General features: G+C 42.5%; 1 protein-coding gene across 4 annotated transcripts in view; it reads right to left on the reverse strand.

Moving 5' to 3' along the window:
* Positions 1-7,179: 7,179 nt before the first annotated feature.
* SOBP (sine oculis binding protein homolog) overlaps positions 7,180-24,304 on the reverse strand; it is a 142,819-nt gene continuing 125,694 nt past the window's right edge. For all 4 annotated transcript variants that reach the window (XM_083433449.1, XM_083433451.1, XM_083433450.1 and 1 more), the window contains one exon: positions 7,180-9,122. The gene's annotated coding sequence lies outside the window, so the exon portion shown is untranslated. The remainder of the gene's footprint in view (positions 9,123-24,304) is intronic.

Consider the following 24,304-nt stretch of genomic DNA (forward strand, 5'->3'; position numbering starts at 1 on the left):
CTCCTTATCCCATTTGTCAAAGCAGTCATTCCAAAACTTTTCCCCTCACAGATGAGTTGAAAATTGGTAAAGGTCCTGGTGGAGCACTTAGTGCCTTTGCTGCCTGTTGGAGCCATTGTAATGTGCTGCGCTCGACGGTTTTTAATTAGATTTTTCTTCCTTCTTCTATCTCTTATATACTGTATTCCATAAAATCCAAATTCTATTACAGTATAAGAAATAAAAGAAGCAATTAAAATAAAAGAAGCAATTAAATAGAAGAAAAAAATTAATATATTTTATAAATATTTAATGCTATGGCTGTGTCATCTTTTATATCCAACCAAAAATTTGCAAACCTGCCATACATCATCTGAATGAAGTTCACCGACCACTTGTGGTCTCTGGACCACATTTGGGGAATTGCTGAATTAAAGGGAAAGGGAAACAAGAGACAGAAGAAGAGAGCTATACATAGCCTGTGTAGACCAGCAGACCAGAGTGGCTGTGGCAACCCAGTCAGATGGGTCGGGCACAAATAATAATGATAATGATAATATTCCTTTGTTCTGGTGCTAAGTGATATTATGCTTTCTGCCTTATGGATGTGCTTCAGTTGTAGAGCCGCTACAGGAGCTTCACCCCAAAGAGGAAGGAAGCGAAGGAAAGGGCCCCCTGGGACTTTGGAAAGAGGCATCTAAGCAAACCTCTGTTGGCTGATACAAAAGGAGGCCTAAGGCACTCTTGGTGCTTGTGCTTGGTGCTTGTAGAAACAACTTGTAGAGAGGTTATAAAGTGGAACAGGAAGACCAGGACCAGGGTCTTCTTTCAGCAACCATGGTTGGCATTGGTCTGTCTTGATAGACAATGGAGTGCGCCTCTGGACGGAGAAGTCAAACCAAAGTGACCTCCCTGGGGCACAAGCCTGGGCTTGTCCTGGGCTTGCACAGACAACAAGACCTCCCAAAGGAAAGCAGAGCAATAGATTTGGCACCAGCTTGCCTGCAGGAATTGTCTGGAGGGGGTATACAAGGCACCAGCCACTAATCTGGATTTGTGTAGGTTTTACTTCGCCTTTTGTTCTCCTGAAGACATCCTGCAAGGCAGCAGAGGTTTAGGGTCAGAGTTTTCCTTCTCCTAGATGGTCTACCTTCCCGTGTTGATGAGCCCCATCTGCCCCTCACTTCCCTCTACAGCATGTGCAGAAACTGCCTTCTTGATCACTGGAACCACTATTGGTCTCACCCACTCAATCCGCCAGAGCCTGTCTTCACATGCAGGGGAAGTCCCTAACTCACCAAGGGCTTGAGATCCTCACTTTGCTTAGCCGGCCAGTCGAAGCCTTTTCTGGGATGTGTCCGCTGTCACATGCTGACAGCTTCTAGGAGCTGAGTGCAGACCAAAGGTAGGCAAACTATCCCAGAAGGAGCACAACATGTCCCCCGCCAGAGATACTACTCCTTCCCTAACACCCCGTACACCCAAACTCCCACCATTCAGGTTCAAACCACCTGGGACAGTCACATCAGTGTTTACCTCTGAGGGTTTGTGGGTGGGTGTAGAGCATGGGCATCAGCTCAAGACTAGGTAAGGCCAGATTGGAGCAACTGCACCAGGTCCCATGCCTATAAGGGGCCTCAGAATCTGAGCTTTCATTTTTTAAAAAAGTAAGTCAATTGACCTCCTAGAGAGAAAGTTAGGAAGCAGAACATGCAGGCAGGTAGACCAGGAGGGCTGCTTCCACATTTTAGCATTTTTGGGCAATGAGTGAAGTTGATTGGTCATTGATGGGTAAGTTTATTCATCACTAATGAGGTGCCATTTTCTCCTTCCATTTAGTGCACTTTCTCTCACATTTTTTGGTCCATGGAATCACAGATTTAACTGATTTTAATGCTTATCCATTTTCCCCAATCATTTACTGTAACAATGGCACGTGAGAGATCTGCATTGGTTTGTTTTGTTGCCCTTGTTCTTTATTGCACTGCAATTCACAAAATAAAATTATTTGCTAGAAGAGGAAGAAGAAGAGAATTTAAATTAGCCAATGGCGTAAATTGTGGTGGTGTCAAATAAGAACTGGAATGCTTTCTGCTGCAGGGAATTTTTGCCTGCTTGGCATGTAACCTTGAACTGTGACAATTGCCTCTCGCTTGCCTGGAGAGAGAGAGATGTGTGAGAGTGTAGATGCAGAAACCTCTGAATTTTGCATTGCATTCCCGCACAAAGGTGAGACTCCTTTACTTGCTCTGCTTCCTTCTGCTTCTGGCCCCGCCCACTTCTGGACTCTCTCCTCATCCACACAGGTGTCCATGAGGGCATGAAGCCCTTGTCATTCTCGATCCCTCTTATGTTGTATTTAGGAAGCTATTTCTCTTCTTACCTTTCCACACATCTTGCCTTCTAGAATGGGGGAAGGGACTGGTTTGCTAACCGTGTCTCTTATAGTATATTCTGCTTAATTAATAGTGGCACATAAGGGTTGGCAGAGTTATACTTTGTTAAGTAGCCATCTCCCTCTCCCCCCAAAAGGGGAAAAGACAGCTATATTTGTGACCCGCAGAATGTCACTGATTTTGCTCAGTTTCCACAAGGGAATAATTTGGTTTCAATATGAAGCAGATTTCTTTTGCATAATGCATGACACCTTTTGCTCTTAAATTTCGTTTACAATTTCATGTGCATTTGGGGAGTGTTTCACAGGAAGAAGAACGTCTGTGTTGTACTGTACATCAAAAACGGTTTGTAAGGTTTAAAACCTCAAGTCGCCAGAAAGAGCGTAATGGTAAAAATACTGAAATAAAAGTATTGTTATAAGTTGCGTGGAGCACGCACGAACAAGGATCCCCTAAACTCCTTGGTGCTAGATCCTCCCCATAGTTCCTTGATTTAGTAAGTGTTAGAATTAAGCAATGTTTAGGGGGCTAAACTGAAAGTTAGACTTTAAATAGCTGGACTCAGTTTTCCCTGTCCAGGAAACCGCCTGTCAGGGGAGCCATCAAGAGGTAAATCACCAAAATGGCTGAGTCATTCACAGAGAAAGAAGCCACCAGCAAGTTTAATACCAGGTGCCCCACCCTGCACTCTGGGTAGCTAGCAAGAGACAATGCCAGAGTGCAGGGAGGGAAGTTCCAGGCTTGCAGTTTGGATGATGTAAGTAAGCAAACAGGAAAAAAGTGTCTGTTTTGCAAGCTGAAGAGGGGATGCCAGAGCAAGGGGCAAGTTGTTTGTTTTATGCTGCAGACCTCTGCAGCATAAGGGTTTGGGGTCTCTTGGAATCCAAAGCTGCAGCAATGGAAGGAAGAGGACCCTCTTGGGATGTGAATGCTCTGCGCTCTCTCCATCTGGGCTCAGGTTGTATATACAGTGGTGCCTCGCAAGACGAAAAGAATCCGTTCCGCGAGTCTCTTCGTCTTGCGGTTTTTTTCGTCTTGCGAAGCAAGCCCATTAGCGGCTTAGCGCTATTAGCGGCTTAGCGGATCAGCTGATAAGCGGCTTAGCGGCTTGGGAAAAAGAGGGGGGAGGGAAAAAACCCTGCAGGAACTCTCAAGACATTTTTGTCTTGCGAAGCAAGCCCATAGCAAATTCGTTTTGCGAAGCACCTCCAAAACGGAAAACCCTTTCGTCTAGCGGGTTTTCCGTCTTGCGAGGCATTCGTCTTGCGGGGCACCACTGTATGTGTATATGAACCATATAGAATAAAGATACCAGGGTCTCCGCTGTGCCTCATTGTTCCAAACATAGGCTCTGGTAAGCCCACCTGCTATCCCTGAAATTTCACACCACTCAAAGATTGGGGTGGCATGTAACAGTATATTATTTTAGAATATTGGTTTATATCTATGAGGGAGAGCCTCGGCTGATGAATAGTAGCAAAGTATTGAGGTAACAAGTGAATTAGGCACCAGTTTGGGGGCAGAGTATTTTTGCCTGATTCAAGAATCAGCTGAAACTTTAAGAAGGGCATATCAAAGGTATTGTATGCCAGGATCTAAATATCAGAGGGATAAATTCTGTGAAAACACACATCTTAGGAACTGAATTCTAGAGATGATAAACCTGTAGAACCTGAGTGTTCAATTCTACCCTAGCAGAGCAGCCTTGAGGGTCCACAGTAAACTGCAACCAAAAACCCTCAAATTCCACTTTTGGAGAGTGGGTAAAAAAAAATCCTCTATTATAAAGGGCAGGATGTAAGCTTAACGTAAGGGTGGGCCTCACTTCAAGTTAAAAGTGTCAACTTAAAGTTCCATTTAAAACCAGTTAAAAACAGTGGCAGTACAAGTTGCAACTTAAAAACAGAGGGCAACTTATTTATATTTTTAATCATGCTCAGAGTATGAGCATGGTGTATGGTTATGAAGTGCAGGGTAGGCCTCAGTCCAAGTTAAAGGCTTAGCTTTTGGCTTCATTTCAAAAACAGTTAAGCAAGGAAAAAAGTATTATTTCATATCCCGTTGGTCCAGAGCTGGCCCACGCATGAGACCAGGCTAGCAAGGTGGCTGTTTCAGGGTGGCAGGCTCCCAGGGGCAGTGCTGCTACCGCTATGTGCCCACTGCACACCGCTGGGCATCTGAGGCAACTACCTCAACATACCTCATGGGTGGACTGGCCTTGGGCCAACTGGATAAAATGAATGTGCCAGAGTCATTACGGAGAGGCACCAAGCATAGGTGTTGGGGTGGTGATGCTAAAAGCCCTTGAGCCAAGATGGATGAGCTGGAGTGCATGATTGGTGTGCAGGCATCCGTGTACATATGTAATCCAAACCGGTGAGGTGCTTATGCTCTGCTTTGAAACTAGCCAGTTTCATCTCCTACACGAGTCCTCCTCTTTTCAAGTTTAGCCCTTAGGGTCACAGCGTGAGAATGTTGCATCACTCATTATTGGTGCCAGTAAAAAGGTAAAGGGACCCCTGACCGTTAGGTCCAGTCGCGGACAACTCTGGGGTTGTGGCGCTCATCTTGCTTTACTGGCCAAGGGAGCCGGTGTACAGCTTCCAGGTCATGTGGCCAGCAGGACTAAGCTGCTTCTGGTGAACCAGAGCAGCGCACGGAAACACTGTTTACCTTCCCGCTGGAGTGGTACCTATTTATCTACTTGCACTTTGCCATGCTTTCGAACTGCTAGGTTGGCAGGAGCAGGGACTGAGCAACGGGAGCTCACCCCGTTGCGGGGATTCGAACCGCCGACCTTCTGATCGGCAAGCCCTAGGCTCTGTGGTTTAGACCACAGCGCCACGCGCATCCCGATAAAGGTGCCAGTAGCACCTTTCAATTGCTTTCAAGGTAACACTCCACATTTCTAGCTGAGGAAAAGATGTGAATTCCCCAGCCATAATATAATAAACTGAGATCTGGGAAAGTGTGTCAAGTGTATCCCCCAAATGTGGGTGACTTAATCTGCATGTTCTGCAAATTATTTGCTACTTTGGCACTACTTTCAAAGTTGCTTCACATAGGAATGAAACATGTGGTCAGCTTTCTTAGATGCTTTTGCTTGAACACGCATTTGTATCTTCAAAGTTTACATAAAATTGAAGAGAATTATATATTGTAAAAAGTCTGCCTATTGAACTCAAGCAGACATTTTGACTGCATTCTATTTGGCACTTGCTAGAAACATTCTTGTTTATACAACACTAAAGTTGATGTGAGTTTTAACTGTTTCACTATATTGTTGTTTTAACTTTTTGTATGTTTTAAATTTTTGCTGTAAAAAAATTTAGTTAACGTTTCCTGGTTTAATCTTTTTTTCTAAACAGCTTTGAGGGGTTTTTTTCTACAATCATATATTTTTTGAAATAAATAAATATAACAAATAAGTTTCTGTCTGAGAAAGTAAATCACAATTTACTCACAGAGACTATAGTAATCTTTACTTCTTTTTCTCATGCCTGGAAATTCCTTACTATATTGCTCTCCGTCTGCAGTTTGGTACTTTTCTGTGTGGGTGGATGCAGCTTCCAGACTGGTGTGTGATCAGTGCTGCTCACATATGCAAGTTTTCTGCTACGTCATCAGCATCAGAATGCCAGTGTGCATTTTTAAAATCCAGATTTACCCATTCTACTGAAATTATATATATATGAGAATGAGAGATCCATATGTGATATTAAGCTCCTGTTCAGAAATGCCTCCACTATTACCATCCTTATGTTTTTATCGCTGACATCGCTGAAAATAACAAGAATAACAACCATGCAAAAGTCCCATTGAGTTCAGCATTCAAAATCCTGATTAGCATTTCTTAGCTTGGATGTCTATTTTCAAGGCCACACCACTTTATGATAAGCATCTGAAATCTGTACAGCAAAACACTAGTTCTGTGAGCATCTACTGTATTGGCCTAAATATAAGCCGCACTCTCCCCCCCCCCCCCAATTCCGACCGTGAAAAGTTAAAGTGCAGCTTAAATTCACGACCTTACAAAAATGGGCTTTTACAATATCGCTGCTGAAACAGACATGCGGTAAAACGGAATGGGTGTGAGTGCCTGCGGAATTTTAAGGGAGCGGCTTATATTCGGGTATTGTCTTTTTTTCTCCCTCCCTTGAATTTTAAAGGTGTGGCTTATATTCGGGTGTGGCTTATATTTGGGCCAATACGGTATTAGTGACTAGAGAAAAGAATGTGTTAACAGCCATGTAAGCAGCTCCTATAAAGGTCACATTTTCTAACCAAGTGAAGGTACGTAGAAAGATAAGAGGCCAAGGAACGATGTTTAGGAATGATGCCCAGAATGAAACATACACATCTATGAGGAAGAACACTGACAAGTTTAGGTAGGCGGTTACTGGGAGGTGAAAAAGTCTAGAATTGTTCCTTGTACAAGATTGGAAAAGTAATTTGTGTATTAGCCCTTAGTCTGGCAAAGCACAGAGAGGGGTCTGGAGCATCACCAAACCAGGGATAGTGAGATAGTGAGAGTGAGAGAGAGAAAGAGCCTGTATTTCCAGTTAAATGCTTTTTCCAGTTTCGCTAAAAAAAAGCTAAAAGATTAGAAGGAATGAGATCACCAAGGAGGAGCAGAGAACTAAGCCTCCCTCCTAAACAGCTTTTAAAGTAAGGATATTCTTTTTAGATGAAATATTGAATTTTGATCATATCCCTTATACCTGTCAACTTCTAGTGAGAAACGAAGACCTTTTTTGTGTGGACAGATGTTATATATAAAAAGGAAAACAACAGCACAGCTAAGTGCATTTTTAAACTTGGAGATTTATTTTGTTTTAATAAATCTGACACCAGTCAGGGAGGAAAAAAAATTGGTGTGAGCCCAGAACAACCAGAAGCATCTTAAAAGTGCTTCGTTTTCCCCATAGAAATTTGTCTCTGTTCGGTTTTGAAATCAATCCATAGGCTTATGAGCTCTTCCCCCCTCCCCCCCATTGCCCTCCCTCCAGTCCTTCACCTTTTTAATTTTTCATTTATTTAATTTTTTTAAAAAGCGAGCTTGCTCGTCGGGTGTAGTTTTCCAAGCCTTCACAGCCCTAATAAATAAGGAGCACCTGTAAAACAGTAGCTTGACTTAAGTGAATCTGTACAAAGGAAAATATAGAAATACAGTATGTACATAGTGCCCTCAGTACACCATTACTATAAGGCTCGGGTTTGATTGGCTTTCAAAACCCTGCCCCGCCCCGCAACTCTTTGAAGCACGCCCTGTCCAAACTGCTTCCTGTATGCTAATTACAATAGCCTTATAGTAAAGGTGTACTCCGGGCATTGTAGCGTGAACAATTGCTTTATTCAAGTTAGTAAACAGTTACACTGGATCACAAGGTGATTTGAACTTTTTTTTTTTAATGATCCCCCCTCCCCATTTCCCCCCCTCCACCTTAGTATTTTGTCAGAATGGGATACTCCACAATTGTTTTACCAAATCAGTGCCGGCATACATGCTCTAGTGTTCTTTTGGACTCTTGGCTACAACTATACAAGTGCACACAAGTAAATTCTACCCTGTTATCCTCCACCCACCGACTGAGGATCGAATTGCACATTTTCTTTTTAACCATGACAGGAGAAAGCAAACAGTGAAACAGAATCATGGGGGCTCTCTTCTCACTTTACCCCTGTGTTTTCATTGGCTTGGCCATACCTTTCTAATTATCATGAAAGGGGTCTGCATCTGGCGAGATTGTCTCACTGGCTTCCTGGATCACTGAAAAACCATCAGGGTTGAAATTTCATCCAAGTCTTTCATAACACCCAGCAAAATATTTCCCCCAGATAGTTTTACACCTTGAGGGGATCCCTTTTTCTTCATCTTCTTCTTCTTCTTTTTTGGTCTTTAGTTCAACACTCTTGCTCTGTTCCCAAATGGGGTGCTATTTAGGGGAATTGAAAGAGAAAGCTGAGAGGAATAAACATTTACTGAGTTCTCTTGGCATTCAGTCTCTGAAAAACCACAGTATAAACTATTCAGGCTGCTTCTTACTCTGTCAAATAAAAATTAAAAAAGCCATAAAAGTGTAACACTGAAAATATGGCATTAAAAAGGATAAAGGTGGCCTTTGTAAAAAATAACAAGGGGGAAAAAGTATATTAGCCAATAAAATATTCTAATAACTCTTCATTTAAAAGTGCATCATGGGCAGGAGATAGAGATGACTCTGAAGTGTCAATAACTCCAGTATAACCCCTTCATCCCCCCTCCCATCAAAAAACGCGAATAGGTCCGAAACCATACAATGCAAATCACAATTCTTAGTGTAGCAGCAAAACCACAGCAGTTTTTGGGAGAGAGAGAAAAAATCCATTTCATTGTCCAGCCTCAAATATCTGAACCTTGAAGTCAGTGAGGGGGGAAAGTACATACATTGGTCCATGTGGCTTTAGAAATCCAGAGGAAAATCCTCCGTCGGCAAGAAACCAAAGGGAAAAGGGAGAAGGGGAGATGGGAGTCGGAATGCTGAGCGTACTTCGTGGGGTCCGTGATGTGCTTACAGTCTTCTGAGCCAAAGGCACCCGAGGGATTCAGCCTTCCCTCCGAGAGAATTAATGGCGGGAAGTGGCTTTGCTTGCTGGACTTTTAACCAGAAGGGGTGGTGAGTGGACCAGCTGGTGTTGTTTGGTGAAGTAGCATGGTTTGCTCTGCTCCCTTTCTCCATGCAAGGTACCCTGTCAAAGTGAGCATTCCTGTAAAAACAAAGGCAGGCAAGTCAGTGTCCACCCTCATCCTTATGATTCATCGCAGGTGGGAATGATGGCATGTTCTGATCAGACCCTGGACCTGCCTGCTACCACCTGGGAAGGACACATTGACATTTTTCCTACTTATGCACTGATACCGTGAAAATGTGTCAGCACAACATCACACCTTTTCCTTTTGGCGTACAAAATGGTAGCAGGTGATGAATGGCCAACTTGCAGTGTGAGAAAAGTACAAAACTCACATACTATTTCCTGCTCCTTTTACTTGATGAAATGGATATTCTCATCTTGAGACCTGAAATAACCTTTGGGGCACAACCTATACTGGATTGATGCTTTCATAGAAATCCTATTGAAGCAGCCACAGGATGCGCTTGGGACCCACAGGTGGAATTCAGAATTGCACTCAGAGGGATAAGCATACACAAAACAAGGTCTACACAGACCATTGGGCTTTTCTCCCTCTCCTCCTGTGTGCCCCCACATGGCCCCTAAACTGGTGCTGGGGGTTCCCCAAACTCTCCAGAGTTGATTTAGCAGGAGGTGAAGGGGTGATGTCCTATTGCGTGGGTGGACCTCATTCCACACACGTAACAATTTACAGTAGTTGAATCCCACTCAGTGTTTGGTGGCTTCTGACCCGAGAAACAAATATAGCCCTTCTTTTTGCTGGTTAGGAAATGAAGGTGTAGATCCTATGCAATTTTATTTTCCAGACCTCTAGATATATGAATGGTTCTGATGTGGAGAGCTGTAACATCCATGTCTTAGGCAGGAAACAGGTAACACTTTTTAAGATAGTTAGCAGTGGTATGATGAGGCAACAGGTAGCATATTTTATTGCCTGTGGCCAAACAGGTCTGGTGAATTAGTTGGACCCTAAAACATTCTGCAAAACTGTTGGACCAGATACAGTAGTGAGATGAATGTGCTCACTGTGAGCAGTGATGCCTATATCATTCTACCTTCAGTATTCTGGGGGGGGGGGACAAACTCAGAGGCACCAGCTTCTCCAGACAATTAGGGAGGCCTGACATGACATCCTCTGAACACTGAGGGGCCCTGCCACCCTAAAAAAGAAAAATTAGGGGGCTTAAACTGTCTCTCCCTCCCCCCGGAGTTGGAGCCTATGATGCCTCTAGACTTGTCACATGATTTTCTCTAGACTTACCAACATTAATTCCACAATTATATTATCCACAGTTTGAGCCAAACAATCCTCTCCTTCTATTTCCAGAAGCAACTCATTATCAGAAATAAGCCAAGCTACTTCCCCCCAAAACAGGAATTAGCACATCTTATTTTTGAGCCACTCCAAATCTGTCCCCTGCTGTTCCACTATGAAGTTTAATAAAGTGACGTTGCAGCCAGATAAATTAGAATCAGTACCAGGGAAACTAAAAAAGCATTAATGTTAATACTAATTTTTGAGAAGTGTCTTACACTGAGCAGTTACATTATATCGACAAGGCTGGGCTCTGCCCTTCTGGTTGCATGCTTTATGTCAAAAATTGGCAGGACAAAGGGGAGGAGGAAGAGGATCCCAGTGAGGGGTGTAGCCAGGACTGGGACACACTGGGGCAAGCTGGAGGTGGGGAAGAAAGTACTCACAGGGTGGCGGAGGATGGCGAGGGGACGGCGGTTAGTGCACAGGAACGAAAGCAATAGGACCCATCAGCAGAGCCAGGGGGCCCCTGTCCCCATGAACATGGTGGGCTCCAAGGTGTAGGGAGGAGCAGGAGGAGTGCTCTAGGATGTTGAGGCAAGCAAGGGCCCATAGCCCAGCTCCCTAGCTCTGGGAGGAGGGGTGTGATTCCTCAGCTGGAGGAAGCTTGGAACAGGTGAGGGTCACCTGCCTCATCAAGCTCAGATGCTGCAATCAGCAAAGTACAAAAGGGAAGCAGAGCTGAGGGGCTGTGTCTGCTGTCCATGTTGATGAACCTTGGCTTGGATGATCCTGGACAACCTCTATGGGACTGTGCTTCTGGTTTGATTCTGCACTGTATCCCGACTGCTGGACTTCAGACCTGGCTAGTTGGATTGTCCCTGGACTGTGTTTCCTGACCCTTGGACTTTGCTTGTGTGGCTTGACCTCTGGACTTGGACTTGACATACTGACTTGCTGCCAGGTATGCTAGGGGTTCAGGACTTTAGTGCGAAATTACCAGTGTGGCACAGTCGTTAGAATTTGGATTTAGACTGGACAGACCTAGGTTCAAATCTCCACCCAGTCATGAACATCATTGGGCCAGTCACTACGCCTAATGTACCTCATGCTGGAGGCTGCTGTCTATGACAGGCTTACCTGGCAGTGGCTAGATCAACCCACTCTACACCAAAAAAAAAAAAAAAAAAGATTGTTGTTCTGTTGTTGTTTTAAAGTGAGCCCAGAACCCATCACTGGTGGGCCCAAGGATGTCTGGTGCCAATGCTGGGCCTCATGGTTCTTCCACCATCTTCTAAAATCTAAACTGATCTTACTGATTCATCAAACTCATGGCATGGGCAGTTATCTTCCTTTCTGCACTACCTCAAGCTTTCATTTGGATGCTGACAGTCCACCTAATCCCAGGGGTGGATCTCCTATGAAACTAATGAAATTTAAGTTTCAGGGTCCCCCAATCCCATAGGTGCCCCAGAAGTGACTTTAGTCCACAATACTTTTAAAAAATTGGGTCTAATAGACCCAATACAAGTCGCATGACTCAAATCATTTTATGATGCATCATGCATGTATGTAATATTTCCCTAATTTGCACACACAGACACACACACACCATAGCTGGAAAAGTCTTATTCACACCCATGCCTTTGACATGTGAGATAATCCAGTACAGCAATTTTATTCAAAATATGACATGCAGTAGTAAAGGTGCTTTTATTACACACACACACACAAATGTGGCAATCTGTCATGGAGCAACCTCATTGAGGTGGTTACCCTGACCTTGTTGCTGGCTGCAAAGGAGCCCCTATAATAGTTCAGGCTTTAGGGCCTCAAAAATGTAGGCCTATTCCACTGGCCAATCAACTGATTGATGAGAAACTGCAAGAAACACAAGGTGTACCTGCACAGAAAAATTTCATGTTTCCAGTGTGACATCTTAATACCACTACAGAAGAGAGAGAGCTGTTGCCACCAAAAGAATGAAACCATAGGTTATTGGGAAATCCCGTGCCAGCGTTGCAGCTTGCATCATAGAGATGCAGCAGCCTCTGGTAGATTTGCTTTCATTCCCATTTGCTATTTAGACAGATGAGACAGCATTGTGGATTTAGCTCAGGTTGCTGGGATCAGATGCAAGCTAAATAGGAACACCTGGTGCCCAAAAGAAGCCAAATGTAGACTTGCCCTTTAAACCTGAGGGACACGTGCATTTAAGGTCAAGGCAGTGGTGTGTCTTGGCACATGTGACATGTGTAGCTGTTTCTCTTTCCTTAAACTACCTGCATTTAAAGGTTCTGCCTTGCCAGTGTGCTAACAAGCAAATAATCGCTTCCTAATCCAATTCATATTAATGTTATGATTCACTACCAACAACTTGTATTGTCAGTATTACAACCCAAGGCAGATATTGCTTGGGAGGCTTTTGAGTCTCTACTTTTTGAATCTCTATGTGAGGGCTCAGGGGAAAACAGTTTATTTTGGTGGGGACTGTTTTTTTCTGATTTATTTCCAATATATTGGTGAAAACGTGGGGAAATGGGTTTCCCTCTGATTCTTCCTGCCCATCCCCCCAACCCGGCCTTCTTTGCTTTTGAATATTGGGAATGTGTTGACGCAGGCTAGCAGATTACCATTCCCTAACGTGCTGCAGTGCAGTAGTTGATCCAACAGAGCAATGAATGTAAATGCTGTTGGTGACAAAGAACCGGAATATGCCTGGCTCCTTTGGGACAGAAATGGGCTCGGAGCAAAGTCAAGCCCATAATTTTCTAAGGGAGGCTCTGCTGAGGTCATCGACCACAAGCGTGAAGCTGAGGCAGCCCCTGTAAACGCTTCGGGTTTGCCTGTCATGTGCATGAATTCTGTTCTTCTTTAAAACCCTGAAAGTAGTTCAAGGCTTTCCATTAAAGCCTTCCCTTTTGAACAGCTGGTGATTTATCCCTCCTTCCCCATAAAGTGATATAAATGACACCACATCACTGGAGCTGGGAGAAACATTCCAAGTGCAAAGCCAGGCCAGCAACATATTATTTTGGGAGAAACAACAAGCTGGGAGCCATGGAAATAGTCAGTGTGTGGTTTAGCTCAGAGAGTTCTTACTCAATTCCAACCGCCATTAACACGCATTGTCTTCAATTCCGTACATCTAGTGCCTTGGTTTACATGGATCAGGTTAGACATACAGAGCTGCTACTTATTTTGTGTAGCTCATGCACTACAGAAGTGGGATAAATATTTTCCCCTCCATTTTATTTGATACAGGAGAGGTGAAGGTGACAACTATATGTGCGATGCTATAGATGGTCCATAGTTAAACATGGGTAGAAGCCTATGGAAATTGAAATACCGTATTTTTCGCCGGGGCTTCGGGATAAGAGGCAGCTCTGCGCGTGCCGGGGGAGCCCTCCCGCGGCTTGTGCACAGCTACCCGAAGCCCCTGCGCGACTGCTCAGCGCGCCGGGACTTCGGGATAAGAGGCAGCTTTGCACAAGCCAGGGCAGGGCTCCCGTGGCCTGCTCAGCGCGCCCGGGCTTCGGGGTTCAGGCAGCTCTGCGCAAGCCGGGGGGGAACTCCCGCGGGGCTCCCAAGGCTTGCGGATAGCTTCCTGAAGCCTGGAGAGGGAGGGGGTCAGTGCACACTGACCCCTCTCGCTCTCCAGGCTTCAACGAAAGCCTGCATTCACCCCATAGGACGCACACACATTTCCCCTTCATTTTTGGAGGGGAAAAAGTGCGTCCTATAGGGCGAAAAATATGGTACTTTCTGTTCACAGGAGGGTTTCTACTAATTTAAATGCTTAAAGGTCAGATTTTTGTCAGATAAATGGAAGTAGTGGGGCAGCGCATTCTGGTACTCTGCTTCAGGATCCTGGCACTCGTACAATTGCATAATAGGTGTGATGCATATGTTTCCCCTTGCCTTGGAATTTAAGTACAATGCAAAGGCATTCAAGTGGCATTGTCATATGCAGGCTGGCATATGAAGGATTTCTCAAGCAAGAAAAAATGCAACCAAATGCCCCAATTCAATTTTTAAATGGCAATGCTGTTTTGTGCTGCATGCAGCTAATAAAGTTCTTGGGAAGAGCGCTGTAGCTGTGTGCATGTTGTGAATAAGTCTAACCTCCCACAGAATTATTCTGGGCAACACTGAGCACAGCACCCCATCTTTCATTATTTGACCAAACAACTAGGTTGTCTGTCATAATACTAGTGTTCATTTCCCTTACACCAGAAGGCAACTTTAGGACCTGAGCTATCAGTCCCACTGTTTAATCATGACTGCTTGTGATTCAAATAGCACCATGGTTCAAATTACTATGAGCACCACCAGGGCCTCAGTGGATACCCTTCCTGAACAGCGAGTCACCTGGTGGTTCTGACTAGATATTATGAACAGCATCAGGTTAGCAGGAGGGCCAGGGGAAAGATAGGCACTGATGTCTAGACTCTATATATCTGGATTCTAGAGAAAGGTTAACTTACTAAAAACATGCAATGCCAAACTCAGCTAACATGTGTCTTTCAGGCCTATGACTTGGTGATATATGGGTCAGGAGTGCCAGCCTGACCTCATGACTGTGGGTGCTATGCAGCATGCACGACCCTGGCACCAATATTTGTGGGTGCCCAGCCCCTTCATGGGAAATTTTGTGGCTGCTCAGGCAGCCAGGGCCCAAGGGAGTTGGCACCTGATATGGGATAAACTTTGGGCTGCTCTGCAGGTTCCCTTTACATAAAAAGTTGACTTAACATACATGCAGAATAGCATGGCATCCATATTTAAAGTGAAGAAGCTTAATAGCAACGTATGAAACTGCAGTGAACTCACTGTTCACCTCTTCTATATAACCATTCACACATCAAAATGTCTGTGGAAAAGGAGTCTTTTGGTGAAAAACATGCAAACAAATGAGCAAACAAACACACAAACAAATAAACTTTGAAATGGTAGCTGAAGTGCTTCATACAAAACATACAGCTATCTAAGGCATCAGCACACATACGGTAGTTCTCAATGACAGCAAGGCTTGCACTTAACCACACAGGCTCCTCATAAGTAGCTTAAAATTACTCTAAATATAGGGTGAACATACTAATAGGTTGTTAAGATGCAGAACTTTGCAGACAAATCAAAGTCTGATTGTTTGCTTCATTCTACACTATCCAAGCTCCTACGTGTCTGCACTTCCAAAGGGAATGGTTCTGTTACACAGTCTGAGTTTTCAAAACAAGGATTGAAAACTTGAATTTAATTGGGGGTGGGGACTGGAGGATGTTTTTTATATAAAAAATACAAATTCAGTTTGATCTTTTTGTCTCTATATAATTTGTTATTGTAGGTTGGCTTAAATTTAAGCAACATTTTAGGAACATTTGAAAAACTAATCCAGCTGCAGGGTGGATCTTATTACAAACTGAGGCACAAGTTAAACAGGAATATCATTCTTTCAAATACCACGAAGAGGCCTAGAGAAATAAATCCTTGGATATAAGACGGAGGAAGGGGACCTAAACCTGCTGTAAGCCGATGCACTGGGAGTTTAGCAGACTGGTCATCACAGAGTTAAATAAACATAGATTACTTAGCTAGGTATCAAATTCAGACTCTTTCTCAGGCTTGTATAGTTTTCATATTTACCTTTTTTGCATTCCTTTTCTGGTGCAACAAACATACCTCCAGCCACAAACACCTTTCACATAGTGGGAACAAATCACACAAGGTACCTGATGGACAACGCACAGCAGAACTGAACAAAAAGGCTCAGATCTGATATAATAATGTGTTGTAGGCTCTGCTGACACTGTGGCCTAAGGACAAACCTGAGACAACAATCTATCTAGTTAAAGTGCTTAAAGAAAGGCTAGTCTTATCTCTTTCCAGGTTTGCATATTGAAGGACATAGATGCCACTTCGCTTTTATTTTCCTTGATGCGCATGTGGAGTTTTAACTGTGTTCTCAATTCCAGCTGTCACTGTTCAATTATGCCCGTGGTTTCCATAACTGCATTAATCAAAAATAGCCAAGAACTTTGCTGGGCTTTAAGCCAAAGTGAAGATGGTTTGGGAGAAGGGGAACTGGTCCACCATACTAAGAATCCATAAATGGTGCTAGCCTGGGAAATATTTACTTGGTTTTTATTTAGTCTGAGCACAACCCATGGACAGATTCTAGGTTTGAAAGAGAAATAAAGCAGTGCTTTTTGCAGGAAACAGATCACATTGGATCTGGACAACTGCCATGGGATGCATAAATGGCCAATAATGAAGAAATAGGTTGGGCAAGCATATCGGAAGTAAGGTGAGCCAGAATGGAATAGTGGCTAGATAATTATATTTGGATGTTGGAAGCTCACATTCAAATACCCTGTCATGAAATTCAGTCTGATGGCATTAAGCCACTTGCTGTCTCTTAGACTAACTGACCTCATAGGATTAGGGTAGAATTAGACATTATGAGGAAAACAGTTCCTAATCCTGTATTTTCTTCCTGATTCTTATGATGGGGGCTGGGGACTTAATTCATCTCCTGCTCACTGATTTCCCTTGGCAAATGCCCTCATACATAAAGTTGTGATCCCCGCTCCCAGCGGCGAGGCTCCAAAATCGAATTTGAGTGGGAAATATGGAACATTTTCAGGAGAGGGTTAAGGAAGGGTTATACATTCCTGTCCCTCCACCCACCGATCAGCCTCTGTGGCTGCCCCCAACCCCATACTTTTCTTGGCAAAATATGAGGTTGAGACTATGGATTTGCTGAGGGAAAGTGTGGTATGGCCCTAAGCCAATATTATCAGTGAGCTAGTTTGCATCTTCTATCTTTATTTAGTTTTCTAATGTTTAATTGTGTATCTGTATTACAGTGGTACCTTGGGTTACAGACACTTCAGGTTACAGATTCCACTAACCCAGAAATAGTACCGTGGGTTAAGAACTTTGCTTCAGGATGAGAACAGAAATCGCATGGCGGTGGCGCAGCGGCAGTGGGAGGCCCATTAGCTAAAGTGGTACCTCAGGTTAAGAACACTTTCAGGTTAAGAACGGACCTCCGGAACGAATTAAATTCTTAACCCGAGGTACAACTATACTTCTATTCTCTTTTTTACATTAAATTACTTTACTTGCCTGGTTATCATGGTGTGATAGAATAGTTGCAGGGCTCCTGATGCTAAAGCAGAGACAGCGAGTCCCATAAACACCTTACAGCAATTCCTGACTGTCACTCCCTTATGGCTGCCATGGAACAGGACTTTACTGGCAGTTCTTCCGATGTCTACTAGATGTTACACACAAATGTATGTAGTGAAAACCCAAAACTTTTTTTTTTAAAATCAGCCTCAGTAGACTAATTCTGGCTGCGAAAGCAGCAAGGGAAGGGAATTCTTAACTGTTCTCCCACTGTTCAAGTTGTCCCTGCATCTATGAAGGCCCACAAGCATCTCTCTCAACCCCAATTCTTGTACCTGTCAGCATTCTAGGTGCATATTTATCTGCATATATGCACATCTGGTACCCTACAGAAGCCAACTCAATTTTTTACTGGGAAAATGGGTTGCGGGGAAAGATTAAGCAACATTTCCCTGTCCTTTCTCTGCTCTGAATAGCAGCCTCCAGAGGATGCTTTTCATTGTAAGAGTTCTGTTAGGGCTTTGGTACTGTATATGTGTTTACTAGCCCATCACAGACAGGAACATGAGTCTGAAGGAAAGAAAAAAATGGCATCCTGGTACATGATAGCTGCTGACTGAGATGCATCCTTTTGTTGGAGGTGTCCTTAAACATTAGTTTGTCAGAAGCATATGCCATCCTGAGCTGCTTTGGGAAGAAGGGCAGGATATAAATTTAATAAAACAAATAAAATATCAGCAGAAAGGTTGTAAAGGAAAAGCCTAATGAATGAATTCAGAAGGCTGCTTTGTTACGTGTCATGGATCTGAAGCTTGAAAGCTGCTTAAAAGGCAAGTTTTGGGCTTCATAAATTAAAGTTTTGTATGCCTTCTCAGCCGAGAACGATTGTCCAGCCACCAGCAATCCTATACTGGGAGAAATTTGCTTTATTTTTGTTTCAAGTTACTTGAGATCCACAACTTAAGATCTCTGATCAACTGGACGGAGAGCTGGAAAAGAGCAAGCCCATATTTAATTAACTCAGATTTTAAAATGGCAACTGGCAGGGGCTTCCCTTGAAGGATCTTTGTTTCAAAATTTGTGTAGCAGTTAGTTATTCTATATTCTGCTTATGAAACAATGCATATTGTCATTTTCCCGATAAATATTAAGGTTCTATGAGGAGAAAATAAAAGGTCTTTTTGGGGAGATAATCCCCCCACATGAACTTGGGGTAAACACGTAACACATAGTGATGCCTGAGGGCTGATTCATATAACTCACTGGGTCCATGAATGGCACCCATGGGAATGTACTTGGTCACCTTGCTAATGCCAGCTCTCATTGTGGCCAGTCCTTTATTTGCATCCTCTACTATATGCAGGATTAAGCTTTTTTGCATCCATTTTTTGTTAGTATTCCACAAATGATGTTTTTTATATTGTCCCAAAAAGCAGACTCCTGCATGTGCAAGATTCTAGTCCAGTATTTAGTCAAGTGTGGCATTTAATTTCTACTTTGGGGATGACTGGCAGGGGTGAGGGAGAGAGATAGATAAAGTAAGGAAGCTAAATGATATGTGTATAATTCAATCTTGTTCATTGTAGCAACTCTTTTCCTTATAATGTAGAATTAAAATAATCTTATTTGGATGCAGTGATGCACAAGCCAACTTCACATGGTTAATTTTAGAAAGTTTTTCCTTCCTCAAATACAAAATGATTAAACCCAGAAAAACGTTTCTTTAACCAACATGTCCTTAATCTCTCACTGTGAAGCTGGGACATGCAGAATTTTGGTGGGCTGTCTGAATTATATCAGGCAGTATCAGCTTGACAGCCTTTACTCTAATGGCCAAACTTCTCAGTCAATGGGGAGTGTGTTGCTAATTAGTATTTCCAACAATCAAGTGTCAAGTAAATAGTGCATTTAGAAACCACTTCTAGAGTCTGGACATGTGCCTGAAATGGTGCTATTGTATTGACTGCCATGGCTTCAACTACTACAACTAGGATTCTCTCTGTATCACTGGAATGCTACCATGGACATACCTGCTCATTTTATTATTGCAGTAGGCTATGAAATAGAGAGAATAAATTTTGTTAACATAAGCAAAGCCCATTGGAAATGTCTCTTGTGCAGTTCCCATTCATTTAAATTGGTTTTGCTTAAAAACACACAGAGAAATGGCTTCCAAGATCAGGGCCGGATTTAGGTTTGATGAAGCCCTAAGCTACTGAAAGTAATGGGGTCGTTTATATGTCCAGCTGTCCTTTGCCAACAACAAATTGTCGCTGTTAGAAATGAGCAAACGAGTGATATTTTAGGGAGCAGGCTAGCAGGCGGGGCCCATTTCTTACATCATAGGAGCCTACACCACACAAAACACTATTGCTGTATGTAGGTTTCATTTTGTTTTTTATCTTATATTTTGAAAATGTGCATCCAGGTTTCCCCCCCCCCTTTAAATATTTTTGTGGGCCCCAAGAGAGTGAGGCCCTAAGCTATAGCTTGTTTAGCTTATACGTAAATCCGGCACTGTCCAGGATACTTACCCATAACAATTAAAGGACCCATCCTTACAGCATCTAAGGAAGACTCAATGTTGTACTCTTCCCATTGTTCCATCAGTGCAAACTTTTCAGCTTGCCTGATAGAAACATCTCACCTCTCCTCCCCTTTGCACTGTTTTGCTGGTTCTCCAGACACCCCCTCAGGCCAGTTATGGGGGAAGCATGGGGACAGAAGGGGGGAAAGTCCTGTAGTATTAGCAGGACTCGTAGTGCAGGCTCCTGCTAGTGCACCTACTTAGATGTTAAAATCATAAGGGATGTATTCAACTATGTAAGTACAAGCTAGAAACAAGAGAAGGTTCTGCACAAAGAGGTCTATTAATGTAAAACATGAGAGTGTCACACACAACCTTAAAACCTGTAATACTGGTAAACAATTAACACCTTTATGTAACCACTGTAGAACACTGAGCAAATTAACCTAGGGGAAAACCTGCATATAAATATAATAATAAATCAAATTATGCAAAACACTCAGAATACTGGGTTGTGGCTAGCCACTGCTATCCAGGAGCTCTGCACACACACAACCCTTCTCTGATTTGAGAAGCATTCCTTGTGCATGGCACTTGCAGGAGCTCTCCTAAGACTGGCAAGGGGCTACTTGCCTCACTGTAGATGCTGATACACAAGAAGGCTGAAGAGAGCAGGAGAGAATTACTGTTTGCATGCCCTACCTCATTACAGAGGAAGGGGAACACTAAAAGCACTTTGCTGATGACCCCCAAAATCTCAGATTCAGCACTCTTTTGTGTGCTATGAGAAAGGAAATTGTAAGGAAAGGGGTGGAATTAGTGGTGGAGTTGCTGAATTAGTGATGATGGACAGTTGCTCTCTTTCATTGGCACTGTCTGCGCAACCATTATTATCTTGTAGTTGGACTGCATTTATTTTTAATCTCTGTCTGCAGAAAGTTGATGCATTGCTGAATTTGTACACAAGAGGTCTTGTGGCTGTAGTGTGAAAGACTTCACTCCTCTTTTCTTGGAAATAAAAAGAGATAATTTAGTAACTCAGCTTTTTATTCCTAGAACTCCCCCAGCTGATACAGGATCTAAACTCCATATGGTCTTCAGTGGAAACTGACAATCTGCACCAGCTCAATTTCTTTGGCCAAGCTGCAGATGCAGAAAAAAAACACACAATTCTAGCAAATGAATGGTATTGGAAAACTGAAAACCATCACCGATCCCTGCCTAAAATCGTCTACTGCCTACATGTCATAGATAGGGGATAAAAATGAATGTTAGAATACAAAGTAAGGCCTTCTAAGCTATGAATTAACATCAAATGTCTAACTGATGTTACAGAGTCCCCTCAAAAAACAGGACAATGAACTTCTACTTGGAAAATGAAAATATCAACAACATATTTCAAAAAGAACTTTTAGGACGATAGACAATAATGCCAGATTGTTAAAATAATAGGACAAAAGCTGTTCATGGTAATGCCTTCGCTGTTATTTTTCACATAAAATATTTTGTGGGCCTCTATATTGGAAATAACTCATGAATCATTTATCAATAATTTTCTAACGGCAATTTGTCCAGTGTCAAATTATTGTCTACATGTTTCTATACAGAATTACCTGGAGGAGAAGAAAATAAGACATGTCTGTAAACAAAATCCTTAAAACATACCAAGGTTCTGCTTTACCTAAACATTCACATTTTATAATAAACAGTTAAGTGAAGGAACATGACCTGACAAGACACATATGCTATATGAGGAATGTAATGGAAGATCAATGCAATTTAATGACGGATTAGCTTTACATGAAATAGGGAATCAAAACACTGAAATATTTTACATGCTACAGCACATTTCTTATACAAACTATAGGTGTGCATATACGAACCCAAATATTAACTTGAATCATTTTTCAGTATATAGGGTAACATGAAGGTTTAAATAAAACCTATATACTATATTTCTGACAAGTGGGCTACATCAGAATTGTTCATATGAACAGTTCCTGATATTTTAAATATTATGGCAAAATAAGCAGTTTCCCCTCCCAGGTGTATGGGAAATAGTTAAGTATAAGGGTTGGATAACAGATAATTTATTTGCATCACTGGTGTTTGGATCTGTCCAGAAATTTATAATAACCCTATCCAAAGCCAAAATACAGATATTACAGACTTGTGCCCCCTCCCATAACTCCTCTTATACTGTCTACTCACATCCCACACAACTGTAATTGTGTGGTACATGAACATGCACAAACATACTGTATGCATTATATATGTGTATGATAAACATAATTAGTCATGGTGGCAGCAACATAGCAGGAAGACATCATATAGACGTCCATCATTTAGATGTGAGCAATGGGGCTCTGAATCAATCCTGAGAGCAGTATTGGACAGGAACTTCAAATCTGAGATATCAAATACCAAGGAGAGTCTTTAGGCCAAATCTTAGATGAACGTATTCGTTTTTTAAAAAAGTAATGGCTTGTTAAGGGTGCTGAACTAAAAGACACACACACACACACATATGTATATGTAAAATAGCTTTACAGTGGATTCTTACAGTAGTTACTCATAAGTAGCTACTGTATTACTGAGTTGAGTCAATGGGGCTTGTTCCCATTTAAGTGTCTAGAACTGCAGCCTTAAAAACACTTTTGCAGTAATGTGAGAGCTTACTCAGTTTATATTATGGTCATCCTGAAAATGTTACATGAATAATTATCCCAGGTCAGTAATTTTCTGCTCTATAATAATGAAAATGTTGCCAGATCCTAAGATACCCCATATTCTCTTTGTTTTGAATGGAAATTTCTCCATAGTACTTTTGTGTGTACTAATAGTACCATTGCCATGATAGCATAAAATATAAATTACTAGAGGTTAAGGGGTACTCCACATTGCAGTAAAACATGGCATGTCATTAAACCTCATCTGGCATATCATCAATACGATTTCTGAACCAATATCTTTTTTTAAGATGGCAGAGTTAGGTTTTCTCAGCTCATGAATCGTAAGAAAATGCAACTACATCTGTTGACAAGATGAAAGGAAGAAGAATAGAGCAGCAATATTTTAAATAGGGGCCACTGAGAAGCAGGTACAAAAGGTACCTCTGTACTGGCCCAGAGCCAATGGGGGCCCAGATGCTGAACTTTCATTTTTTAAAAAAAGTTTTGAGCTCACTTAGTGGAAAAGACATGAAACAAAATGTGCAGGCACCATTCAAAGCAATTGCTCCTTCCTCTCTATACTTTTAGCCAATTGATGAAGTCACAGCTGTGACTGATGACTACTATGAAGAAATTTAGAGTCATACAAGTCCAAGGAAGATCCAAAAATAAACCATGGAGAGAGGACTTCCTGGTTCACTTTTCAGCCCGTGGCGGATCTTTCTTGATGCATATGTCACTCTAAATTTCCTCTCTCTAGATTAAAAATAAAATAAAAGTAGAGATGGACTGCCTGCTGCATTCTGAAAGAAGAAAGCTGTGTTCTGGTCTCTTCTAGAATCCCCCCTTTTCTATGATTGTTACCCAGAGGAAGCAACTGAAAAATCCAGGATTTTAGTGCAGGATTTTTTGGCAGTAGTTTGTCCACCCAAAAGCAAAAGGTAGTAGCAAAAACAGGAGTTTGTGTTTAACTCAGGTTTTAACTTCATGCAAAAATGGTATTGTTTTGTGAGTATGTAACCATTAAAAAAAATACTCTGCTGTTGTAAATTCAAATAAAAACCACCATTGGTATATCCATATTGCAGGTGGTTGAGAAAATGTGAGTTATGGCAGACTTGAAAAGCAGCTTGGTGTTGCCATACTAATATGGCTGGAGGAATTAGGCTGTGAGAGAACAATGTATGGCAAGTGTGTGGGGGGGTATATTCCAGTACTGACATCCAGTTTTGTGTGTGCGCGCATTCACTTAGGGAGGTGAAAGTTTATGAAAAGGGCTGTTGTTTGTAGCAGCAACCTCTAGGGGTGGGATGGGGAAAGATTAACTGCTTCCCAACAACCCACATGGGGGTGGAATACTGGGACTGAGATGACTTGTCACTGCTGGTATAAAAACTTAAATGGGCATATTCCTGTCAAAGGCTCAAATCCTTTTTGCTAAGAGAGAGGAAAAAATAAACGAGTGTTGGTTGGATTTGTGCTAATATCATTGCTCTGGTTAAGTGTGTTCTCCCTCATGGAGAGCACAGGTTGTGGGCGGGGCTGACAAGACACCTCACTGTTACTAGGCAAATGGTTTGGCCATCCTTTAAGCAGGGGCGGGTGTTACTGGGGAAATCTAGATGTTGTTATTTGTTGATTGACAGCCCTATTTGTTAAATATAATGCTCGC

The sequence above is a fragment of the Podarcis tiliguerta genome, assembly GCF_965153285.1.
Source record: "Podarcis tiliguerta genome assembly, chromosome: 3".
NCBI lineage: Eukaryota > Metazoa > Chordata > Lepidosauria > Squamata > Lacertidae > Podarcis > Podarcis tiliguerta.